The sequence below is a fragment of the Bubalus bubalis genome, chromosome 21 (assembly GCF_019923935.1).
Source record: "Bubalus bubalis isolate 160015118507 breed Murrah chromosome 21, NDDB_SH_1, whole genome shotgun sequence".
Lineage (NCBI taxonomy): Eukaryota > Metazoa > Chordata > Mammalia > Artiodactyla > Bovidae > Bubalus > Bubalus bubalis.
In genome coordinates this window covers 38,964,916-38,986,161 of record NC_059177.1, presented here as the reverse complement: position 1 = coordinate 38,986,161, position 21,246 = coordinate 38,964,916, and the positions used below count along the sequence as shown (strand labels likewise).

The 21,246-nt window shown below is 41.7% G+C and overlaps 1 protein-coding gene across 4 annotated transcripts in view; it reads right to left on the bottom strand.

Moving 5' to 3' along the window:
• Nucleotides 1–21,246, bottom strand: part of FEZF2 (FEZ family zinc finger 2) — a 126,379-nt gene that overhangs the window by 33,444 nt on the left and 71,689 nt on the right. The gene's annotated exons all lie outside the window — the stretch shown is intronic.

Here is a 21,246-nt window from a genome sequence, read left to right as displayed (position 1 = left end):
CCCTCCCAGCATCAGGGTCTTTTCCAATGAGTCAACTCTTTGCATGAGGTGGCCAAAGTACTGGAGTTTCATCTTCAGAATCAGTCCTTCCAATGAACACCCAGGACTGGTCTCCTTTAGGATGGAGTGGTTGGATCTCCTTGCAGTCCAAGGGACTCTCAAGAGTCTTCTCCAACACCACAGTTCAAAAGCATCAATTCTTCGATGCTCAGCCTTCTTCACAGGCCAACTCTCACATCCATACATGATGACTGGAAAAACCATAGCCTTGACTAGACAGACCTTTGTTGGCAAAGTAATGTCTCTGCTTTTGAATATGCTATCTAGGTTGGTCATAACTTTCCTTCCAAGGAGTAAGCGTCTTTTAATTTCATGGGTGCAATCACCATCTGCAGTGATTTTGGAGCCCCCCAAAATAAAGTCTGACACTGTTTCCACTGTTTCCCCATCTATTTCCCATGAAGTGATGGGACCAGATGCTATGATCTTAGTTTTCTGAATGTTGAGCTTTAAGCCAACTTTTTCACTCTCCTCTTTCACTTTCATCAAGAGGCTTTTTAGTTCCTCTTCACTTTCTGCCATAAGGGTGGTGTCATCTGCATATCCAAGGTTATTGATATTTCTCCCGGCAATCTTGATTCCAGCTTGTGCTTCTTCCAGGCCAGCATTTCTCATGATGTACTCTGCATGTAAGTTAAATAAGCAAGGTGACAATATGCAGCCTTGACTTTCTCCTTTTCCTATTTGGAACCAGTCTGATGTTCCATGTCCAGTTCTAATTGTTGCTTCCTGACTTTATATAGGTTTCTCAAGAGGCAGGTCAAGTGGTCTAGTATTCCCATCTCTTTGAGAATTTGCCACAGTTTATTGTGATCCACACAGTCAAAGGCTTTGGCATAGTCAATAAGGCAGAAATAGAAGTTTTTCTGGAACTCTCTTGCTTTTTCCATGATCCAGCAGATGTTGGCAATTTGATCTCTGCCTTTTTGAAAACCAGCTTGAATATCTGGAAGTTCACGGTTCACGTATTGCTGAAGCCTGGCTTGGAGAATTTTGAGCATTACTTTACTAGCATGTGAGATGAGTGCAATTGTGCGGTAGTTTGAGCATTCTTTGACATTGCCTTTCTTTGGGATTGGAATGAAAACTGACCTTTTCCAGTCCTGTGGCCACTGCTGAGTTTTCCAAATTTGCTGGCATATTGAGTGCAGCACTTTCACAGCATCACCTTTCAGGATTTGAAATAGCTCAACTGGAATTCCATCACCTCCACTAGCTTTGTTCATAGTGATGCTTTCTAAGGCCGACTTGACTTCGCATTCCAGGATGTCTGGCTCTAGGTGAGTGATTATACCATCGTGATTATCTGGGTCCTGAAGATCTTTTTTGTACAGTTCTTCTGTGTATTCTTGCCACCTCTTCTTAATATCTCTGCTTCTGTTAGGTCCATACCACTTCTGTCCTTTATCGAGCCCATCTTTGCATGAAATATTCCCTTTGTATCTCTAATTTTCTTGAAGAGATCTCTAGTCTTCCCCATTCTGTTGTTTTCTTTTATTTCCTTGCATTGATTGCTGAGGAAGGCTTTCTTATCTCTCCTTGCTATTCTTTGGAACTCTGCATGCAAATGGGAATATCTTTCCTTTTCTCTTTTGCTTTTTGCTTCCCTTCTTTTCACAGCTATTTGTAAGGCCTCCCCAGACAGCCATTTTGCTGTTTTGTATTCTTTTCCATGAGGATGGTCTTGATCCCTGTCTCCTGTACAATGTCATAAACCTCTGTCCATAGTTCATCAAGCACTCTATCAGATCTAGTCCCTTAAATCTATTTCTCACTTCCACTGTATAATTGCAAAGGATTTGATTAGGTCATACCTGAATGGTCTAGTGGTTTTCCCTACTTTCTTCAATTTAAGTCTGAATTTGGCAATAAGGAGTTCATGATGTGAGCCACAGTCGGCTCCTGGTCTTGTTTTTGCTGACTGTATAGAGCTTCTCCATCTTTGGCTGCAAAGAATATAATCAATCTGAATTCGGTGTTGACCAGCTGGTGATGTCCATGTGTAGAGTCTTCTCTTGTGTTGTTGGAAGAGGGTGTTTGCTATGAGAGCAAATCAAAACTACCATGAGGTATCACCTCCCACCACTCAGAATGGTCATCACAGAACGCCAACAGGCAGTAAAAGCGGGAGAAGGCATGGAGAAGATAGAACCCTCCTACTCTGGTTTTAGGAATGCAAATTGCTAACAGCCAGGATAAAGGACACTATGGAGATTCCTTAAATACTTTATATTAGGCTAACACAGGACCTGGCATTCTCTCTCCTGGGCCTCGACTCAATGATAAACCATAATATGAATGGACACTTGCTCCCCGGATTCACTGTAGCACTATTTACACTGGATGAGACACGTAAGAACCAAAACGTCCACCAACAGACTGATGGACACAGAAGATGCTGTACATTTATACACACACACACACACACACACACACACACACACACACATCATGGCATATGCTCAGCCATAGAAAAGAATGAAAGAATGCCTTCTGCAGCAACATGGATACGCCGGGTGATGATCATTCTAAGTGAAGGAAGCCACAGAGAAAAGGCTGGATAATCTATGATACCACTTCAGGAGAGAATCTAAAAAATCAATACCAAATAACTCATGTACAGGCCAGAAACAGCCTCACAGTCATAGAAAACAAACCTCTGGTAACCAAAGGAGAAAGCGGGGAGGAAGGAAGCATACCTTAGGAGGTAAAGATGACCACATGCACAGTAATATACATAGAGACCACAATCAACAGGACCTACTGTGGAGCACAGGGAACCCTACTCAACACTCCGTGATCACCGACATGGAAAAGAAAACTAAAGACGAATACATAGATGCATATGGAAAACTGAATCAAGGGCTTTCCAGGACACTGTAAATCCTCTGGATTAAACAATAAAAAGTAGCATGCAAAATTATACAAATGCCAGCAGTATTCCCCTCAGGCCTGGGTGACCTTGGATGCTGTCACGCCCCTGGAGCCTAAGCAGCCTTGGGTCCCAAGGTGGGACTGGGTTGGCCTGAAGGAGCTGGGGAGGGTGTGCCCGCAAAGGAGGCCCCCTTGGACCTGGAGTGATTGATCCCCTGTGGATGGGACCCCAGTCTCCAGAGCCAGGCTGACCCTCCTAGAGCTCACTTTTGCCAAAAACCCATGGACCCAGTGCGCAGGAAGAGCTCTGCAATGTCACTTGGTCTCCAAGTCTTCTGGTGGTGGTGTTCCCACCAATCGCCTCCATCCACAAAGCCTCCCTACCTAAGTACCATATCACCCTCAACAGCACAGTCTGGGGAGGGCTTGGGGTTTCTCGGAATGCTGCAGGGGAAGGAAAAGAAGTCATGAGACAGGAGCCCTGGCATGTTCCACTCTCAACTACAACCCTGCATCCTGACTCTCTCTAGGACTCCCATTGCCAGAGGAACCCGAGTGGGGCAGGAAGAAGTGCTTCCGCCTTGTGGATATTTTCCGTCATTACAACCTGAATACTGGTGCCAGCAGCGATTCAAATTCACAAGGCCTGCGGGGCTGGAAAAGACACCTTCCCTGGGGTTGCAAACGAAAAAGCAACTCAAAATAAGGCCAGCCTTAAGAGACCAATCACAGGGAAAAACATTAACACACTGTGATTTTTGTCTCCATCCTTACTGCCCCACCTCCCCACCACCGCCAAAAAAATAGAAAAAAAAAATACAGGGAAGGATGCTCTACATTGCTAATTATTAGAGAACAGCATATCAAAATCATCATGAGGCATCACCTCTCCCTGGGCAGAATGGCCACCCTCAAGGGACTGCAGACAGTGAAAGTGGGAGAGGGCTTGAAGACGATGGAAGGCTCCTACCCTGTTTGGGGGAATGTAAATTGGTAACAGTCAGGATAAAGGACACTACAGAGGTTCATTAAATACTTTAAACTGAGCCACCACAGGACCTGGCATTCTCACTCTTCAGTCTCCACTTGAATAGCAAACATAATACGAATCCACACATGCTCCCCAAGTTTCCAGGAAACCTATTAAAACTGGACAACATGGGTAAGCAATCACAACCAAAATGTCCACCGACAGACTAAAGGATACAGAAAGTGCGCGCGCGCACACACAAACACACACACACCATGGAGTATGAGTCCTCCATAGAAAGAATGAAAGAATGCCTTTTGCAGCAACATGGATATACCAGGCGATGATCGTACTAAGTGAAGGAAGCCAGAGAGAAAAGGCCGGGTAGCCTGACATCACTGCCAGGTAGAATCTAAATACTGATAACAAACAACTCATTTACACCCTGAAACAGCCTCAGAGTCATAGAAAAGAAAACTCTGTTAGGAAATGGGAAAGGTGGGGTGGACGGAGGCATATCTTAGGGGGTGAAGATGATCATATGCACAATAACATGCATATGGAACAAGAAAGGAAAGGATGCTCTAGATCATTATTAGAGAACGGCAAATCAAAACTACCATGAGTTATCACTTGCCACTGCTCAGAAAGGGCATCCTCAAAATGCCTGCAGGCAGCCAAAGTGGGAGAAGGCATAGAAAATAGAACCCTCCTCAGTTGAGTTCAGTCGCTCAGTCGTGTCCAACTCTTTGCAACCCCATGGACTGCAGCACGCCAGGCTTCCCTGTCCATCACCAACTCCCAGAGCTTACTCAAACTCCTGTCCATTGAGTCGGTGACGCCATCCAACCATCTCATCCTCAGTCATCCCCTTCTCCTCCTGCCTTCAATCTTTCCCAGCATCAGGGTCTTTTCCAAGGAGAACCCTCCTACCCTGCTTCTAAGAATGTAAATTGGTAACAGCCAGGGAAAAGGACACTATGGAGATTCCTTAAAGTACTTTATAATGGGCTACCTCAGGACCTGGCATTCTCACTTGTGGGCCTCCACTTGATGAGAAACCATAATGTGAATCAGCACATGTTCCACATGGTTCACCATAGCACTATTTATCCTGCATGAGACAGGGAAGACTCAAACTGTTCACCAACAGACTGGAGGATACGGAAGATGCGGCACATACATATAATATATATAACATGGAATACGCCATCGAACAGAAAGAAAGAATGTCTTTTGCAGTAACATGAATACACTGGGTGATGATCATACTAAAATGAGGAAGACAAAAAAAAAAAAAAGGCCAGGTAGCCTATGATATCACTAACGAGTAGGATCTAAAAGTCAATACCAAACAACTCATTTATACCAGAAACAGCCTCACAATCTTAGAAAACAAACCTCTGGTTACCAAAGGGGGACGGTGGGGCAGAGGGAGGCATACCTCATGGGGTGAAGATGAACGTATACACAGTAACATACACACAGAACACAATCAACAGACCTACTGTGGAGCACAGAGAACTCCACTCAACACTGATCACCTACACGGAAAAGAAACAGAAGGGGAATACATACCTGCACTGTATACCTGAACCAGGGGCTTGAGTTCACTATACAGTAAAAAACTAACACGCAAATGTTTAAAAAATGCCACCGGCATTCCTCTCAGGCCTTGGTGACCTGGACTTTTCCACATCCCTGGGGCCTGAGTGGCCTTGAGTCCCAAGGACCCCAAGACTGGATTGGCCTGAGGGAGCTGGGGAGGGTGTGCCCGCAAAGAAACTCCTCTTGGACCTGGAGTGATTGGTCCCCTGTGGATGGGACCCCAACCTTCAGATGCAGGTGGGCCTTCCAGGAGCACACTCATGTGTAGGGCACTGAAATAAAGATGTGTCCGCTGGGAAGGAAGAGCTTTAAAATGTCACCTGGTCTCCAAGTCTCCTCAGCCCTGGCACTTTCCACTTTAACCTACAATTCAGCAAGGGGACTTTAGGGCCCCAGTTGCAGGAGGAATTCAGGGTTTGGGGGTGGGGGGGCGGGGGTATGAAGAAGTGCTGCCGCCTTGTGGACATTTCCTGTAACTACAACTTGAACATAGGTGCCTGGAAATACAAACTCACATGGCCTGTGGGGCTGGAAAGGTCACTGCTCTCAGGCAATGTCCTGGATTGGCTTAAAAAAGAAAAAAGAAAACGATTCAAATAAGGGCAACCTTAAGAAATCAATCTCAAGGGGTCAACTTTAACACAGACTGATCTTTGCCTCTGTCCCCTCTGCCCTCTTTCTCTCTCTTTAAAAGAAGAAAAAAACCAAATCAACGAAGGAAAGGACGCTCTACATTCCTCATTATTAGAGAATGGCAAACCAAAACTACCGCGAAGTACCATCTCTCACTGGTCAGAACAGTCACCCTCAAAACGACCAGGACAACCAGGGGGAGGGGGCTTGAAGAAGAGGGAAGCCTCCTACCCTGCTAGGGGGAGTGTAAACTGGTGACAGCCCAGACAAAGGACACGATGGAGGTTCCTTAAAATACTTTAAATTGGCTTCCACGGGACCTGGCACTCTCACTCCTCGGCCTCCACTTGGATAGTGAACATAAACATGATATGAGTCCACACATGCTCCACAAGGTTCAAGTCGAAGTGTTTACACTAGATGAGACAGGTAAGCCACCAAAAATGTCCACTGACAGACTGATGGATACAGAGGATACGGCACATACATATATAATATATAACGTGTAATATGCCTCAGCCATAGAAAATAATGAAATAATGACTTTTTCAGCAAGACGGGGATACACCGGGTGATGACCATACTAAGTGAAGGAAGATAGAAGAGGCTGGGTGGCCTATGATATCACTTCTGGGTAGAATCTAAAAATCGGTACCGAACAACTCATTTATGGACCAGAAATAGCCTCAGAGTCATAGAAAACAAACCTCTGGTTACCTAAAAGGCACGGTGGGGTGGAGGGAGGCATAGCGGGGTGAAGATGACCATGTGCACAGCAACACACACAGAGAACATAATCAATAAGCCCTACTCAACCCTCTGTGATAACCTATATGCGAAAGGAAACCAAAGAAGAATGCACACATGCCTAAGTGCGACTGAACCTCGGGTTTTACAGGACACTGTAAATCCACTGGATTCCATTAAACAATAAAATTAACATGCAAAAATTAAAAAAATATCCGCAGCATTTCCCTCAGGCCTGGGTAAGCTGGAATGCTGTCACATCCCTGGAGCCTAAGCAGCCTCGTCCCAAGGATCCCAGGGCTGGGTTGAACTGAAGGAGCTGGGAAGGATGTGCCAAGAAAAGTAACCCCCCCGCCTTGGACCTGGACTGATTGGTCCCTGCGGATGGGACACCAATCTGCAGATCCAGGCGAGCCCTCTTAGAGCTCACCTGCGCTTAGGGCACCCAAAAAACGCTGGCCCTGCTGGGCATGAAGAGCTCTGCAATGTTACCTGGTCTCCAAGTCTCCCGGTAGTGGGGTTCCCACCAGCAGCCTCCTTCCACACAGTCACCCCACCTAAGTACCATAGCAACTCAGGAGCAGAGTTCAGGGAGACCTGGGTATTTCCCTGGGAGGCCGGGAGGGGGAATGGGGAAGAGTCATGAGACACCGGCCTTGGTACATTACACTCTAATTACAACCTTGCAAGGGGAGCTTTCTCCAGGGTTGCCCTAGGAACCCTAGTGGGGCATCAAGAGGTGCTGCCACCTTGTGGGTGTTTCCCATAACTACAACTTCAATACCAGTGCCTGCGGGCTATTCACATTTACAAGGCCTGTGGGGCTGAACAGGACGCCTGCCCTCAGGAAGGGTCCTGGGTTTACTAACAAAAATGCAACTCAAAACAGGGCGAGCATTAAGAGACCAATCTCAAGAGGTCAACTTTAACACTACAGTCTTTTGCCTCCATTCCCCCTGACAGCTCTTTCTCTCTAAAAAATCAAGAAAAAAAAATCAACACAGGAAAGGATGTCGTACACTGCTAATTATTAGAGAATGGCAAATCAAAACTACCACGAGGTATCACCTCCCACTGCTCAGAATGGTCATCACAGAACGCCAACCAGCAGTACAAGTGGGAGTGTGTGTGGAGAAAATGGAACTCTTCCACCCTGATTTTAGGAACGTAAATTGTTAACAGCCAGGATAAAGGACACTACAAGTGGAAGTTGCTCAGTTGCGTCCAACTCTGTGTGACCCTATGGACTATACAGTCTGTGGAATTCTCTGGGCCAGAATACTGGAGTGGGTAGCCTTTCCCTTCTCCAGGAGATCTTCCCAACCCAGGGATCGAACCCAGGTCTCCCCCATTGCAGGCGGATTCTTTACCAGCTGAGCCACAGGAGAAGCCCAAAGGACACTATGGAGGTTCCTCAAAATACTTTACACTGGGCTACCACAGGACCCGGCATTCTCACTCCTGGGCCTCAACTCGATGAGAGAACATAATATGAATCAACACATGCTCCACAAGTTTCAAGTAGAAGTATTTACACTGAACGAGATCAGTGAGTAACCAAAATGTCCACCGACAGACTGATGGATACAGAAGATGTGGCACATGAATATGTACACCATGGAATATGCCTCAGCCATGGAAAAGAATGAAATGGTGCCTTTTGCAGTAACATGGATACACTGGGTGATGATCATACTATGTGAAGGAAGCCAGAGAGAAAAGGCCGGAAGCCTATGATATCACTTCTGGGTAAAATATAAGAATCAATACCAAACAACTCATTTACGTATGAGAAACAGCCTCAGAATTGTAGAAAACAAACGTCTGGCTACTAAAGGGGAAAGCTGGGGGCAAGGGAGGCATACTTTACGGGGTGAAGATGACCGTATGCACAGTAGCGTACATAAGCACATAATAAGATCTCCTGTAGAGCACAGGGAACTCACACTTTGTAATCACCTACATGAAAAGGAAACCAAAGAATATATATATATGTATGTATATGTATGTGTGTGTGTGTATGTATATATATATATATATATATATATATATACACACACACACATATATATATACATACCCTGGTGGCTCAGACAGTAAAGCGTCTGTCTACAATGCGGGAGACCAGGGTTCGATCCCTGGGTTGGGAAGATCTCCTGGAGAAAGAAATGGCAACCCACTCCAGGACTACTGCCTGGAAAATCCCATGGACAGAGGAGTCTGGTAGGCTACAGTCCATGGGGTCGCAAAGTGTCAGACATGAATGAGCTAGTTCACTTCACTTCATAACTGAATCAGGGGTTTTAAAAGACACTGTGAATCCACTAGATTCCCCTAGACAATAAAAATTAACGCAAAATGTTAAAAGTGTCAACAGTTATTTCCCTCATTCTGGGTGACCTCGGATCCAGTCACATCCCTGCAGCCTGAGCAGCTTCAGGTCCCAAGGTGGGAGTGGGTTGTCCTGAGGGAGCTGGGCAGGATGTGCCAACGTTGGACCTGGAGTGACTGGTCCCCTGTGGATGGGACACCAATCTCCTGATCCAGGTAGGCCCTCCAGGAGCTCACCTATGCCTAGGAGCACCTAAACAATGGTGGACCTGCTGGGCATGAAGAGCTATGAAACGGGACCTGGTCTCCAAACCTCCGAGTGGTGGGGTTCCCACCAGCAGCCTCCTTCCATCCAGTCACCCCATCTAAGTGCACAGCGCCCTCAGGAGCACAGTGTGGATAGACCTTGGGATTTCTCTAGGGATTGCAGGGGAAGGGGAAGAAGTCATGAGACATGAGGCCTGTGACATTCCATCTAATCTACAGCCCTGCTGGGGGAGTTTCTCTCTAGGGCTCTGGCTGCCTGAGGAAATCAAGGGCGGCCTGAAGTGCGGCTGCGTTGTGAACAGTTCCCATTACGACAACTTAAATACCAGGCTGTTGTTCAGTCACCTAAGTCATGTCTGACTCTCTGCAATCCCATGGACTGCAGCATGCCAGGCCTCCCTGTCCTTCACTATCTCCCAGAGTTTGCTCACACTCATGTCCACTGAGTCGATGATGCCATCCAACCATCTCATCCTCTGGGCAGTTCAAATTCATAAGGCCTGGGGGGCTGGAAAGGACCCCTGCCCTCAGGCAATGTCCCAGGTTTGCAACAAACAAGCAACTGAAAACAGGGCTAGCCCTGAGAGACCGTCTCAAGGAGTCAACTTTAACACACCCTGATTTTTGTCTCTACTTCCTGGACCCTGGTTCCAAAGCTAAATCTTCGGAGATCAAGAATCCTACATTGTTCCCGTAAGCTATCATCTGTGTGTGTGTATATATAGGTGTGTATGTGTATACATATCTATATCTAAACATATATTTACATGCACATACACCTATAGCTTGAGATGTGACTCAGTCATGAAAAAAATGACAGAATGCCTCTCCCAGTAACATAGTTGGCCCCAGAGATTATCATACTAACTGATGTAAGTCAGAGAATGGCAAATATCTTATGACATCAGTCATATGTAATTTCTAAGTTAAAAAAAAAATGATACAAATGAACTAGTGTACAAAACAGAGGGATTCACACATATGGAAAACAAACTTCTGGTTCCAAAGGGGAAATGGTTTTGGAGGCACGGTGCAGCTGGGTGTGGGGATAAATTAAGAGCTTGGGATCAAGATCCTCTCACTAGTCAATATGGGCTAGATAATCACCAAGGACCTCCTTCTGCAGCAGCAGGACATCTACTCAATATTCTTCAATAACCTATAAGCATAAGGTTACCAGAAAGATGGGGATATATATGTGTATAACTGAACCACTCCACTGTACACCTGAAAGAAACACATTGTAAATCAACTATACTTCAGTATTTTCTTAAGTTAAAAGTAATAAAAAGAATATAAAAATAATGCCAAGAAAGACCATGAACCAACCTTTTTTCTGTTTTGTTTTTTTTTTTTTTGCAGTGCCATGGGGTGTGTGAGATCTCAGGTCCCTGACCAGGGATGGAACAGATAACCCCTGTAATGGAAACACCAAGTCTGAGGCACTGGGCCACCAGGGAAGTCCCAAAAGAGAGGATTTTTCTCAGTCAAGTCAGTTTTTCCATTTTTTTTTTTCATGAAAACATACCTCTTTTGAAAGATAGGATTTTCCTGAACATCTTTGGATAAGGCTCACTCTACTTAAAACTGTCCCTAGGAATGATTTCAAAATTTAAATACAAATACTTGTTGTTAAGTCTCTAGGTCATGTCTGACTCTTTGCAACCCCATGGACTGCAACATGCCAGGCTTTCCTGTCCTACACTATCTCCCTCTTTTAAACAATTAAGCCAGAAATAAGTGAATTTCTTTTCAGCCATCTAGGGATTAAAAAGTGTTATACTTTTGTGTTTCCAAGCAATACCTCAAACTCCAACAGACTTGTTAATTCTACTCTCTTAGAAATCTTTATAATGTGCATTTAAAAACTTTTTAAAATTAAGTTTAGATTATTTACTTTATCAGTCACTTTTGAGAATTAAATTTTGTAAGTTTCAGAATGAAAGTGGATACTCGGTTCTTTTGAGTCTAAAAAGCATGAGAAAATTAGTTCACAAAGCCTAATAAAAAGCTCAGATACTATTTAAAGATTTATTGTCAAAATTGTACCTTTATTTGCATGTTTAATAAATATATATCTTTTTTTCCCCCACATACTGGTTTATCCATCTTTTCAGGTCATTATTTCAGAGATGAGAGAAAATACTATCTTTGAAAAGATGTGAACTTTTCAAATTCAAAGAATTTGAAATTCAAAGAATAAATCAGAACTAAAATACACCTGAGCCTTACATGTGGTAATTAAAATATACCACAGCCTTGCTGTAAAGGAAACTTTAGTCCATGAGATCGAACTATGTTCTAAATTACCCAAGTTCTGTTTATTTTTTTACCACATGGAACAAGACTACGTGTGATACAGTGTAATAAAATAGATCTGCTCTACCACAACACCCACTCAAAAAGAAAATCTTGCACGCCGCAGTGTCTCTCAACTCTGAAAGCACGTTCTTATGCGTTTTTTCTTGGGCCCTCACAAGTATCCGTTGAAGCTGAGAGAGATGGTAATGCTTTCTCTGTCTGGTCAATGAAGAAACTGAGTTTTTAAGGAAATCTGGAGCCAGAAGCCATGTTTTCTGATTCGGCGACCTGGCTGTTTTACCACACTGCTTCTGTGGCAAACATCAGGGCCCGGTTCCTCAATATTTCTGTTGTAAAGGTGAAACTCTTTAGTTTTATTCACAACATAAACTGGGTTAACATTTGTATAAGGTCTGCGATAGGAAAATGAGCTATTTTTATACCTCTTCTTCCATATGTTCATGTTTAAGGTTGACCTACTGTTAGTCAAGGTAGAAATTTTATAAGGATATACTTATGTATAGCAAAGTTGGCACAGACATAAACTAATATAAATTACATTTTTTTTTCTTCACAGAACTTTCTGTAAAGTCTCATAAGTACTATCAACAGACTACGTTTAAACCATCATTGAAAATAAAATGATGGGCTTTAAAAAACTGAAAAACATTCCCAGATGTCAGAAAAAACTTTGTCTTACACAAACAGATTAAAAAATTTACATGCAAAACTAGATTACAATAAAATCTACAAGAATATCTTGATTTCAACAATGCTGAAATACTTTAACAATTTAACATATCGTCTGTGGTATGTCTACTGAGAATTATTTCTCTACCAATAACTTGTATACTGATATGTGAAACAAAAAAAATATATATAAATAATTATTTACTCTTATTTCTCTAAATCCTTAATTATTTGACATCAACACAAAGTATTACTATGAAACATCTCCAGGGTTTTATTGTGAACATCAAATATTAACATGAGAGTGTAATTTCAGAAAGGATAACTTTCTAGTAGATTTTATATCATAACAGTATTGCACACATAAAATCACACCATGAATTTAGTAAGTCACTTAGGAGAGTGTAGTTGTGCAAAGCATGTTTAACATATCATTTTTAAATTCTACCATATAATACAAATTAAAAAAAAAAAACCATTGGGGTCCGTGGCTACAATGATGGGCAACTACATGGAATGTACATCACCGAGGCACTTGAGTCGGAACTTTGCTTCTGCACCCCTTTCCTAACTTGAGGCCTCTCTTCTATCACTCAGTATCAAAGTGGCTGCCTAGATCTTCTTTATTCATTTATTTGACAATACTGTTATGCAGTGTAGGGCTAGTGGCTGTTCTATGTATTGAGGAATCAGCAGTCAGTAAGACAAACTTCCTGCTCTCATCAAATTTATATTCTAGTGGGCAAGACAGACAATAAAGAAATCAGTCAATATAGCAGCTATATACGTGTATGTCTACATATTAACACACATATGTCTGCAAATATATATCAGGGAGAGGCGAGTGCTATAAAATAACAGGATAGAAGATGATGGTGAAGGGAGTATTTTTAACAAGATGTGCAAGAAGGGACTCTCTCGGGGAATGACATGTGAAGAACATGAAAAACTTTGTGGAAGATGTTCCTGGCAGTGAGAACTCTGAGTGCAAAGGTTCCTGAGGTAGGACTGGGTTGGCTGGCATCAGCAAGATCACAGTAAATGAGGGGCGATCTGGTCAAAGATCAGAACACAGGTAACCAGGCCTGACCGAACAGGGCCACGGGATGGAGCATGGATCATCCTTGAAGGGCAATGAAAGATCACCTCAGGGTTTGAGGATAAGAATTACAAGTTCTGAAATTACAAGTTTTGAAAAAGAAAAAAAAAAAAAATCCCACTGTGACTGGAGAGGAGATTGCAGAAAGGAAAAAAAAAAAAAAAAAAATTAACAAGGAGGTTTTCATGCACTAGTCTTTAGTACTTGCATATTTGGACCCAATGCAGGTGGCATGTGCTACCCAACAAATTACTTGCAAAACCTAATTTAAGGTTATTCTCTGAAAGTGAAATTACGAAGAATCAAACTGCAAAGGATGGGGCAGATATCTGTAGCTATTACTCAAAAGAATGATAGTGAAGATGAAATTGAAGACTTTTAGAAAGATCCCCAAACCTAATTTTAAGAGAACTAAAGAGCAACGTCAAGTAAGTATGATTAGATGACAACCATAACTAAAAGATCCAACGTTTTATCTTAAAAATGAGCTTACAAAGTGAGAGTGGTACATATTGAACCATCAGACCACTGGTATGTGGGTGCATGTGTGTGTGTGTGTGTGTGTTTTGTTTTTTATTCGAATTAGTTGCTAATGCTGAAATATTGGAAAATTTCACATTAAAATTCAAATTTCTGTCTTCACTTAAAAAAAAAATTAGAAGCTTCGCTAATTTATATTCAAGCAAGGAAACATGAGTAGCAACTGCATCAATCATTATAAAATTCTAACAGAAACTTCTGTATAATAAATGGATAAAGTTTGGGGGGTAACATAGGACTGTTTTTATGTTGCTTAAAAAGAGGAAAAGAAACAAAGCATTTATCATGCTGCCAAGTTATATTCAACAAGCATTCATCAAGAAACTATTATAAACCAGCACCTGTTATTAGGAGTTTGCAGTCTGGGGAAATAACTCCAACGGCACTGAGGACTCTCTACAGTGGGATCACATCTCTTATTACAAAGTCTGCTTCACAGTTGGTATTCTACCAACTCAGATGCTCATGTTCATGCTCAGTCAAGTCTGACTCTTTGTGACGCTCTGGACTGTAGCCCTCCAGGCTCCTCTGTCCATGGGATTCTCTAGGCAAAGTGCTAATTCCGGGACCTGAGATGTTCAAGGCCACTTTGAACCCCTGTATCTTCGTGTCTGGGGCTTGCCAGGTGGTGCTAGTGGTGAAGTACCCTCCGGCCAACGCAGGAGGCATAAGAGACACTCAGAGGGCGGTTCCTGTTTTGCTGTAAAGGAGTCACGGTTCGCCCGTGAGTTGTTTGTTTTTCTCCCTTGACCTTGTGCTGCCAAGGGATTGTCTCAATAGAGCTGTGCTGTTTCAGGGGGGAAAGTAAGCAATCCTGAGTTTACGCTTTTCTTATGTTTTACGAAAACCAGATTTTTTCAAAGCCAGTATTTCATAACTCTCTTAATTAAGCAGCTGACAATTCCTCTTTCACTGTTTATTCCTGAATACTAGCATACAGCACAGTCAAAACCCCTTTCCCTTCAAGGGTGAGTATCACTGTAAGATTGTCTTGTCACTGCTAACTCTGCTGCAGACAGCCTTAGGGCCCGTTGGGGCTGCCAGCGAAAGGGAAGATTCACTTTTCACCAGTTTGATAGAAATTCCATACCAAATTCAGCGATATACCTGACCTATGTTTGTTTAGAAGTCCACTCTATGAATCTTCTTGAAGATTAAGCACTTTTGCAAACCATCAGCTTAACTGTCTGCTGCTGCTGCTAAGTCGCTTCAGTCACGTCTGACTCTGTGCGACCCCATAGACGGCAGCCCACCAGGCTCCCCCATCTCTGGGATTCTCCAGGCAAGCACACTGGAGTGGGTTGCCATTTCCTTCTCCAATACATGAAAGTGAAAAGTGAAAGTGAAGTCGCTCAGTTGTGTCCGACTCTTTGTGACCCCATGGACTGCAGCCTACCAGGCTCCTCCATCCATGGGATTTTCCAGGCAAGAGTACTGGAGGCTTAACTGCCTATTAAAGACTTAAAAGACAAGATTAACAATCTCATCATGTGTTAACAAAGTTCAATCAAGTTGCTGTGATACAACCAGAATTATGGCTGACAGATTACACTAGGACATATAGTAACATTTACCCAGAGAGTATAATCTTAGAAGGCTTATCATTCCTTTGAAAACACTTCCCATGTAACTCAACATACCGATAAAAATTAATTATATACTCCTCCTTGAGGTGCCTTAAAGGACCCCTAAAGAACCTCAAAGTTAGCTGGAAGTCAAAAGAAATTTAATTAAAATTTGATATATGGGAAGTTTGTCAAAAGTTTCAAAATACTCGGTCAAATAAGATCATTGGTCACTGTAAGACAATATAGTCTAAAGTCTATGTACACTATGGCACAAGATCTGGTACTCAATTAATACTTAATAAATGGATGACTAAAGGATAAATAAATGTGAGATTAATTAATACTGCTATCACCTATGTCTTCACTAGCAATCTTGTAAAATTTGATGTTGCTGTTCTGTCACTAAGTCAGGTCTGACTCTTTGCAACCCCATGCCAGGCTTCCCTGTCCTTCACTATCTCCCAAAGTTTGCTCAAACTCATATCCATTGAGTCAGTGATGCCATCCAACCATCTCATCCTCTGTTGCCCCCTTCTCCTCTTGCCCTCAATCTTTCCCAGCATCAGAGTCAGCTCTTTGCATCAAGTGGCCCAAGTATTGGAGCTTCAGCTTTAGCACCAGTCCTTTCAATGAATTTTCAGCACTGATTTCCTTTAGGATTGACTGGTTTGATCTCCGTGCTGTCCAAGGGACTCATAAAATAATGAAGCCCAAATTTCTCCAAGTTGCTCCTCCCAATGTGGATCTTTGCTTAGTGGTTGAAGATTTTGGAGGAAATCTGAAATGCTCATAACTATAGGTTCAAAGGAACCTCCTCTGAAAATACATATTATCTCCTCTTGCTAGATTAACCTCCTTCAAGTTATAGCATTTTAATGCAGTGCTGGCTGCATGGAACCTTCCCAGAAGTTAAAATTTCTGAAGCAGTTCTTATGCTGGCAACAAAGGAGAAATCCTTAATTGGTACAACACAGACAACTATTTTCTGACAAGGAGGCACATTTCAAACCTGTATGTCAGGAGGACATTACTGAACTGGAATGCTAAAGCTGATGGTGATCTCCTTAGGAAACTGTTCTCAGCCTTAGGAATGACTGCCCTTTTGAAGTAAAAAGACCAACATCTGACATCATTTGCAATCCCAACATTCCATGCTATGAGTCACAACAAGATTGATTTCTAGTCCAATGTTTGTCTTTTTTTCTATTATAAATTTTACAAATGCAGAAAACTTGAAAGAAGAAAACAAAATCACTCACCATTCAAAGAAAGTCAGCATTAAAATCTGGAATATTTCTCTCCTATCATTTTTCTATGTGTATTTTAGCATAATTATGTTTGTGTATTACATGGAAAGATTTTACATTCTGTTTTTTTTCCAATTTAACTTGATAATATAGCATTTCTTCATATTTTCTGAAAATTATCCACATATATTAGCAAAATCAATTTATCTAATTTTAATCTAATCTCAGCCTGATCTACATAAAACTCCTTTTTTACTCAAAACGTATATCCTACATTCCTACTATATACTGAAAACTTACCCCTTTCTTTTTAGTAGCTTTAACTACACATTTAGCTTAGAATCCTCAACTCTAAAACGTCTTAATTTTTAGTGAAAACCAACAAGCAAGTGATTGTGAATTGTCTGTCATACCAGCATTTTCTGATTGGAAACTTATACTTTAGTTTTCCTCTCCTATGAAGGCAAAGGTTAGTACACTCAGATTTGCCCAGTAACCAGTGTTCTAATATTTTATCCTATTTGAAATGACCCAGATAGTCAATGAATTCTTGCCATTTAACTTAAATCAGTTTCAATGTACCAAAATCTGGAGAGGCTATTTTTGATAGACTTAATGTTTCATTGTATCTAGTTACTGATACTTTCTTGCTGACAAGTTTGCAACAGATATAAGGTCTTACTTGATCTCTAACAAACCTAGGTACAACAGTACTGTTACATTTAGCAAAACAACAAACTCAAGCTAGCTTCAATATGAGATATCAATTCAGTACTCAGTATTTCCCACATCACGAGGATTTGAAATTCATTTTGGCCTATGTTCTAAATATTATCAAGCATTTAATTTGCAAGTGCTTACTTTTGAGTCAGTTAATAGAGCTCATTTGCAAATTAACTCAGAAGTATTATAACCAAAAATGATCCATTTCTTGAATGTACCTCAAGGGACTGCATTCAGGAAACAAATTTGAGTTTCCATAGCATGCACACTAACAAACAAGACAATACAAACACACAAAGAACAAAATCTAATTCCTGCAGGACAAAAACAAAAGGGTGAAGATCAACAACTCCCTCAAATTTTTTCAAAGATTCCTCTTAGCAATAATAAACGATGTGCAAATGGAAAGACAGGAAATCATGACCACATGTGTCATGGCAATTCACCTGACAAACACAAAACCAGAAATAACAGCTGGAATAAGTCAGATTTACTGAGTTAATTCCATGCTTTCTTCTATAAATATTTTTATTTTCTCAGTATCAGAATTCTGAAAAAAGTATTTCATCAAGCCACCTTTCTCAAACTGCATATGCAAAAACAGCCAGTTTTGGGATTTCAGAAGTTTCATCTTAACCAAAGTCCATCTCCCCTCCTCCAGAGTCTAAAGAGTGGCCACACAGTGTAAAGAAATCTTTTTTCTTATACCCTAAGGGAACTATAAGATGAAACAGAGCTCTGATTATCACAGCAGGTGTTATCAAACAACAACAACAAAAAAATGCAAGGCAAAATGGTCTCCATGATACCTCAGTTGGTTAAGAATCCGCCTGCAATGCAGGAAACCTGGGTTCGATTCCAAAAAGGGACAGGCTACCCACTCCAGTATCCTTGGGCTTCCCTGCTGGCTCAGCTGGTAAAGAATCCCACCTGCAATTTGAAGACCTGGGTCCAATCCCTGGGTTGGGAAGATCCCCTGGAGAAGGGAAAGGCTACCCACTCCAGTATTCTGGCCTAGAGAATTCCATGGACTGTACAGTCCATGGGCTCACAAAGAGTCGGACACGACTAAGCAACTTTCACCAAAACAGTCTCTCAGGGTCACAGTTCCCTAGAATCAGAAAGGGAGATACCCACACACTGTAAAGAGAAAATGCCAATCAGTGTTCCACCACAGACAAAACCCAATGCAGTAGGGAAGGATACCTGGTGTCGTCACATGCCAGCTCCATTATTCACAGACAGCTCAGCTGGCCAGCGCAAATACTGATTCACACACATACGACAAATAACAAACATGGTCCCACACACAAAAGGACAAACTGGAGGGCTTACTCCAAAGCGACACACACACAAACACCAACAACACACGACCTACAGTCACAGAGACAGAAAATCACAGAAGGTGTAGTCTAAAACTCACTTCCACTCCTAGACAGAGGCCTCCAAGCAGAGAGGCCCAGCTCTCAAAAGAGAATGAGCCTAAAGTGGCTCACTTCCTGCAAGGGAAGCAGCCCAAATGGGGGTGACGGCATTCCTAGCCCGCACAAGCTTGACTGACACCAAATATGGACCACAGTTCTGGCCCTTTCTCTGCCCCAAATAGCCTTGTGCCTTGGGGTGGCCGGCACCTGTCAGGGAGAGTCCTTCCTGGTCCTCTGGAGCAAAATGAACTCTGGCAGCTGCTGGGAACTTGGGAAGGGGCAGCCCCTGGCTGGAATCAACCTGCCATGGACACAGATCTCCTGGCTGGCTCGCCTGCTTGGTTACATTATCATTGTGGATTAAATACTAACATGTGAAAAAGCCTATTTTCAAAGACAAAGCAAAGCAAAAATGATCCCAAATGAACACACTGGGATATCTGTGCCAGGTTTTGGAATGGACTTTTATGGAACACCTTGTTTATGAAAATAAGCTTTGCTTGTATTAAAAATTTTCAAGACGTTAAATATGTAACAGTTTTCCCAGTGGCAGATGGCTTGAATTGATATTGGTAAATAACTGTACATAAAATAAAACTACACTGAATTACATGTTAGCAAAAATGGCAAAATAAAATACAGGCAATAAACTACTGCACAGGTGTATGCCATATTACCAGCTGAAAAAAAATCTCACAATTACAGGCCTCCACTATTTATTTCATTTGTGTGCAATTACATTTTATACATGTTTGTTTAGTAATATCGATCCAAGACATCATTTTGAGAAATATAATTAACTGGACGGTAGAACAGAATGTGTGTGTGTTTTCCTGTTTTTGTATTTCTGTATTTCAAACAAGTTGGTCTTTGTTAGTTGTGTTTAACTGCCATCTAGAGTTAAAATGAATCCATTTCCTTTCCCCTCTAGTACTCTTCAAAATGTTAGGCATATGAGCCAACATGTTTAACCCCTTCTTCATAACAAATATTCTTCAAACAACAAAACTGGAAAAGGATGACTATCCAACTTTTCAAAGCACTAGTAAATTTCTACTGGCTGCAAATATTTTAAGTAAAAAGTGAGGCTCACATTTAATCTAATTAAAACATTATTTCTGAATGTATAAACAAATCAATGACCAACTAATACACATTTAGACTTGGGGAAATACAATAAAAACTTAAAACTAACTTTCTATTTCTATATACACAGCCTATTTGTATTTTTTTCAGAGTCTGAAAAAAGCACTCATATATAAAGATATTACAGAATTATTCCATTTTTATATCTGAAAAATTTGATTATGAAAATCAGCCAAATTCCAAGTGTATATTTAACTAATTAACATTTTTAATATTCTTATGTTAAAAGTGGCATCCAGGGACTTCCCCGGTGGTCCAGTGGTTAAGACTTCTCATTTCCAAGGCAGGGGTGTAGATTTGATCCCTGGTCAGGGAACTAAGATCCCACAGGCTGCATAACACAGCCAAAAAAATTAAAAATGGCATCTGTATTCAAATTGAGGAGAAGGTTTGCAAGAATAAATTGTCAGTAAACTGCTCAGCTTTCAGCTTAAGAAAAACATGATTGAAAAGCAGTACCATCTAACCTGGCATCTAAGCAAGAAAGAAGAACAAACAAAACCCAAAGTTGGTAGAATGAAAGAAATCATGAAGATCAGAGTAGAAATCAATGAAAGAGAAATGAAGGAAAAAATAGAAAAGACCAACAAAACTAAAAGCTGGTTCTTTGAAAAGATAAGAATTGATAAACCTTCAGCCGAATTCAGCAGGAAAAAAAGGGAGAGGGCTCAAATCAATAAAATTAGAAGTGAAAAAGAAGTTGCAACTGATGCCACAGAAATACAAAGGATCATAAGAGACCACTTCAAGCAACCACATGCTAATAAAATGGACAACCGGGAAGAAATGAACAGGTTCTTAGAAAGGTACAATCTTCCAAGACTGAACTAGGAAGAAATAGAAGCTGTGAACAGACCAATCACAAGTACTCAAATCGAAACTAGTTTAAAAACTTCCAACCAGCAGAAGTCTAGGACCAGAGGGCTTCACAGAAGAATCCTACTGAACATTTAAGGAAGAGTTAACACCTATCCTTCTGAACATCTTCTAAAACTTTGCAGAGGAAGGAACACTCCCA